Genomic DNA, 5865 nt, shown 5'->3' with positions numbered 1-5865 from the left:
GCCACCACGCCCAGCCACCTCTGGGACATTTCTTTTCTCTTTGGAGTGGACGATAGGCTGCATAAGATAGTTCCTAAGGCATGTTAACATTAGTGATTTCACAAAGAAGTTTCCATTCAGAATGGAAAAGTGGCATAAAGCTGTAAACTAAAATCTCAGAAGGTGTGGGAGGGCGATTGCCTCCGTGGCTCCCTTGCCAAGGGACATGGAAACATTTGGAACTAGGCAGCTATAAACCCTGAGCATTAATATGAATTACTCTTCTTTCTCAGAGTGGTTATTAAGATCTATGCCCTATATGTTACATAGCTTTGTGTAACTATTACCATGGCACTTAGAGACTTTGTGAGAAATGCTCTCCACACTTTCTGGATCACACACACCTATCAGAAAAAGCTTTTGTGCATATGATCCAACATATGAGTACTTATATACTTGTAAGTTATAAATTGTATATATAAGATTATATGTTATCTATATATGGTAATAGTTAATAGTTATATATATGTTTATAATATAGGATGTGATATATACACACATATATGAGTATATATAAAATAGTGAGATATATAAATATATATACATATATGTGTATATATATGTAATTATTATTACCTAATAAATTAAGGCACACCACACACAGGCAAGGATCATCATTAAATAAGACATATTTCAAATATTTCTTGATAGCATTGATGCTTCTAATTTTTGTTAGATATGATGAAATGATCATTGCTTTTATGGAAACCCTGCTATGGTGGCTTAACCAAACGTGAATGAACTTTCCTCACATGCCGGGTGTGCAGAGATGGGCCATCCCAGGCTGGCGCAGCAGCAGCAGAATATCCCCAGCGCCTTGAGCTGCTCTGGTGCCTTCGTCCTTTCATTGTGAGCCACTGACATCCTTCCTCATGATGGCTTTCATGTATGCAAGATGGCAGCTTCACGTCTAGTCCCAAGCCTACTTTCCAAGCTGGAAGAAGAGAACAGTGACAAGAGAGCAGAATATTCACTGAGTACTTAGAATGTTCCAGTTGCATTTTGAGGAGATTGTTAAGAGGTTAAGAGATTGCCTCCAAACTACCTTTTGCCTCATTCCCAACCAATGTGGGACTGAGTTGCATGAAGGTCTATGAATTGCTCTAGGTCTCACAGCGAGTGTGGGGAGAGTTAGTTCCGGCAGCTAGATCGGCAGACTCTGGACTGAGGTCCTTTCCACTGCCCACAGCGCCCCAGGACAGCAGGCTGATGGGTGCCATGTGCAGCACCACCTGCGTTCTTCAGGGGGCCTGGGCTGTGCTCCCACCCCTCAGCACCCATGTCCTGGCTGGGGGTAACCTTAAGATCCACCACGACATACATTTACAGATCACTGTAATCACAGTGGTTCTTGAAAGCAGGGCTTTAAAGGGACTACAGAACGTGTTAAGAATGACTGACTGGGAGATGAGAATGCTCAGTACCGAATCCCTTACCACAAGATGAGTGCACCTGCCACAGTGTCATTCAACCTCATTAACCTCCTGCAGATTCTCAGTACATGAAATGACTGAGATTGGGGAAGCTAGTTCTTATCCTCTATAGTAAAAAATCTGAGTGTATGAGTAGGGGGGAGGCATTATATTCAAATCCCAGCCTGTGCACTCAGGAGCTGTCCTAGCTAAGGTGGGTTACCTAAAACTTTGTAGTTTTGTTTTCCTTAAAATGAAGAAGTGTGAACAGAAAGAATGGTAAAGTTGTAACCATATAGACAGCAAGGATATGGCACCTGGGTAAAGGACTTTGGGAAAGGAAGAAGCCAAGCCGCTTAATCATTTTCCCAGAAGTGTGGAAGTTAAGCAAAATGCAGTGGCTCTAATGATGATACGTTACATTTATCTGGCTCCTTTCTCTTAAGAGCGCAGAGTGGTTCTCAGACATTATCTCATGAATTTGCAAGTCATTCCTGGGAGTTAGATAGGAATGAAGCCAGGCAAAAGTTTCTAGCTTACCACTTTACTAAGAGCCAGAAGTTGAAATATTCTCTCCATCCAAGTCAGCACCTTCTGTGCAAACATAAACTACTATATTACTCAAGTCATATTCAGGGAACATCAATTTGCAGATTCTTGTTATCCTTAAAATAACACATACCTTTCAGAAAGTAAGCCATTGTAATAAAAGTCTTTCTTGATTTCTTGACAAATGAAAGTATTTACGGAGTTTCATTCCCAGAAGTGAAATGAGCAAACAGTGAAATTCAAACCTTTTCATGAATTTAGTGTAATAAATGTGGGATTTATCCCCCAGCACATGGCAATCATTGGAGTATGATTGCGCTTTGAGGACCAAGCTATAAAATCAACATAAAGCTGGTGAAGTCAGAATGCAAAGTTACCTTAAGTACAGAAAATAAGACACAAGCCAACATAGTCTGACTATTGCAATTTAAGACATTGACAGATCTAAAGAAAGAATATGCCAATTAAAAAGAAAATTATGGGACGTGGGAAGGACTATTTGCCAGTGACAAAACAAACACTGCAATAGAAAAGGAGACTTGAGGCCGGGCGCAGTGGCTCATGCCTGTAATCCCAGAACTTTGGGAGGCTGAGGCGGGCAGATCACCTGAGGTCAGGAGTTCGAGACCAGCCTGACCAACATGGAGAAACCCCATCTCTACTAAAAATACAAAATTAGCTGGGTGTGATGGCGCGTGCCTGTAATCCCAGCTACTCGGGAGGCTGAGGCAAGAGAATCACTTGAACCTGGGAGGTGGAGGTTGCGGTCAGCCGAGATCGCGCCATTGCACTCCTGCCTGGGCAACAAGAGTGAAACTCTGTCTTAAAAAAAAAGAAAAAAAGAAAAGGAGACTTGATCGATATGTTGCCAATGTTTGATCCCATTAGCAATGCAGTTCCTAGAGAAAATGTTTCCCTTGACAGTCATCCATAGGCACAAAGATAAGGTGGTAAGCATGAGGTCCCCAGGCTTACAGAGTGTGGGAAATGGATCCCCAGCTGGGGGATCAGCTCAGACAGAAAGAAAAGCAATGTCTGGAAGAACAATGAACCCTGCCAGCCTTATTCAGGTTCCCTAAAAGCAGGTCCTAAGTGAGGCTTCTTATATAAGTGATTGACTGATGGAAGAGCTCAGGAGGAGAGGGATGAGGGAGGCAGGTGGGCAGGGGAAGAAAGCTAAGTAGGGACGGGGAGTGTGATAGAGATTAGAGCCTCAGCCCGGTCACAGGGAGCACCTGGAAATGTAAAAGGTGTTACAGAGATGGCCACACTTTGAGAAAAGGGGCAGGCTTTTGTGCCCCTTTGTCAGTCAGTCATTGGCCAAGAGCTGCCTAAGGTATGAGGTGGGGTCATAACCTCCCTAGAGAGGACCCCCCTCATTTCAACCAAGTGCCATACTCTGAGAAGGGCAGCTGTGACCACAAGCAGCCAGTGCTCATCACATGCCTGGGAAAGGCACAAAGGTGAGAACTGAGAACTTCTACTAGGTTGGCTTTTTGTTCTGTTCAGTGACAAAGACAACTTAAAACATTGATGATTTCTCCAAGAACATACATTTCAAGGGCAGTCTTTCTTTCCTTATCTAAACGCATTCCCTTCTCTTTTAATAAACCCATAGGCAGGCAACCCATAAACAAACTAATACACAAAACAAAATAATAAATTAACCAATAATCTGAAACAAGATGTTCAATAAAAGCTATGAAAGTTCCTCTATTCTCCAAGTAGAATGGCTGAGCTACTCCTCTTCCTTCTGTCCACTCACCTAAATGATTTTTCTCAGCTTATCCAATAATTCTCATGAGCATTCACTATATTTCAGGCACAGTTCTCAGCTCCGGACATGTTGGTAAATAATGGAGCCACGGTGCCACGGCTCCACTCATGTCCGGTCTAGTGCAGGACCTTTAAGAACTCAGCCCCAGCTGGCATAGTGTTCCAGGCCCCACAACAGAAAGTGCTGGGCCGCAAAGCCAGTGTTTTCTCTTCTTCAGATGACTGCACCTCTTGAGAATCCTCGCACCGGGTCTCCTTCGCCCAGTGAAGGCAAGGTCTTCCATTAGGTCTGCTTGCAGTCCTTGCAAGATTTAGACAGATATATGGGCTGGGCCATTCTGGTTGAATGTGTTGCAGCCAATCCTGTTTCACAGCCAATCACAATCTCAGGGTGGCCCAAATGTGGTTTGACAACCCTTCCTTGCAGAGTAGTCACGGATCCAGGCCAAAGACAACGAGCATTTATTTCTAATACACTTTCTGTATTAAAAAGGATTAGAAGTGGGCATTGATATTGGCTGAATGTCTTGGACATGTAGCAGGGCAAATGGTTTTGATTTCACTCCACATGAAAACACCAAGTTCTTCTTTCCTTTTGTTTTTTCTTTGTTTTTCGTAAGGCTTCACACATCTGGTCTCTCTTCCCAGAGAGCTCGTTCTTCCTGTCTTCTCATTCTTCAATCTCACCTGGCTTTTTGACCCAGCACTGTCTCTAGTGGGGTCTGGAATGCAACACCAGGTGAGGCTGAGAGAATCCTTCCCCAACCACCGAACTTGTAGCTTCCTTTCCCTCCCCCTCCTCCTCTCATTGTTCCATTTCTCAGTGTCCTTCTCTTGTTCCTCATAACACTTATTACTACTTTAAATTTTGTGTGTGTGTATGTTTATTCATTTCTGTGACCGCAGACTGAAAACCCCATGCGTTTTGTCCATTATTCATATGCAATTTTCAGCAGAGTGCCTGACACAGAAAACATACTTGCTAGATACGTAGGAAGCAGTGCTGGGTGCAGTAAGAGTGTGGGGCCTGGAGTTAATCAGCCTGGGTTTGAATCCTGGCTTACCACGTGTTAGCTAAGCCTCATCCCTGTAAGCCTCAATTTCCTCATCAATAAAATGGAAATGTTGATAGTACTTGTATTTTCGTGTTATCCTGATATTTAAGTGCATTTCTTCATGTTAAATGCTTAGATGAGTACCTGGCAAGTACTTAATAAATGTAAGCTAGTTTTGTTTGTAGCTTGGATTTAGAGGTAAAATATGTAGAGCTCTGTGAAATGGTGTGATAGATAGGAATAGCTACAGTAACAGGAAGCCACTGAATCAGAATGACAACTGTTCAGACTCACTGTTATTCTGAAGCTCTCCAAGTTTGTTTTGTTTTGCACGTCCATGATCCATTACCATCCTGCAAAGAAGTGAAAACGGGAACTCTTGGGGGTTCCCGGGTGCGCTCCCTGCTGGCCGCGCTGCAGGGTGCAGAGAGGCAGACGCAGGCACGCCGCGGGCCCAGCGGAGCAGGGGGCTTGTGCACCGCTCCCAACAAACAGCCTGAGCGTCACTAACGCAGGTTTGAGGCGTCACTAACGCAGATTTGAGGCGTCACTGACGCAGGTTTGAGGCGTCACTAACGCAGATTTGAGGCGTCACTGACGCAGGTTTGAGGCGTCACTAACCCCGGGGAGGCTGAGCACTGCTTGGAGGGGGACACCCACTGGTGTTCACCCTGAACGCCTACCTCAAGACAAGACACAGACACAAAGGAAACAAGTCTTTGCAAATGGGAAAAGGAAAGACTAAGGGAAATGAATTTATTTTAATAATCCACAAAGAAGAAATGACAGCGGAGACACACACACACACAAATATTCCAGCCCACAAGACATTGACCATTCAGGAAATCAAAATAGGCTCAAATTAGTCAGATGTCTGCCAAAGGAGAAAACAGAAAATGTGAAAATTTGCCCACAGTAAAATTGTTAAAATCTTTTGCTTAGATGGACTATTTTCTCTTCATGAAAGACTTTTCCATGCTTATGTGTGAACAGACTTTGAATTCTTGATTTGAGAAGGAGTATTTGTAAATTTA

The 5865-nt window shown here is 43.5% G+C and overlaps 1 long non-coding RNA gene across 1 annotated transcript; it reads right to left on the bottom strand.

The window, feature by feature from the left end:
- Positions 1–645: 645 nt before the first annotated feature.
- LOC129528217 (uncharacterized) lies at positions 646–5335 on the bottom strand. Its single transcript, XR_008673439.2, has 2 exons — positions 5126–5335; positions 646–973 (listed from the first exon to the last, which is right to left on the bottom strand). It is a non-coding gene; the product is annotated as an uncharacterized lncRNA (long non-coding RNA).
- Positions 5336–5865: the final 530 nt, after the last annotated feature.

This window comes from Gorilla gorilla, chromosome 17 (genome assembly GCF_029281585.2).
Source record: "Gorilla gorilla gorilla isolate KB3781 chromosome 17, NHGRI_mGorGor1-v2.1_pri, whole genome shotgun sequence".
Classification (NCBI taxonomy): Eukaryota; Metazoa; Chordata; class Mammalia; order Primates; family Hominidae; genus Gorilla; species Gorilla gorilla.
Note: the sequence above shows the minus strand (reverse complement) of the source record. Positions and strands in the feature narration are given on the sequence as shown.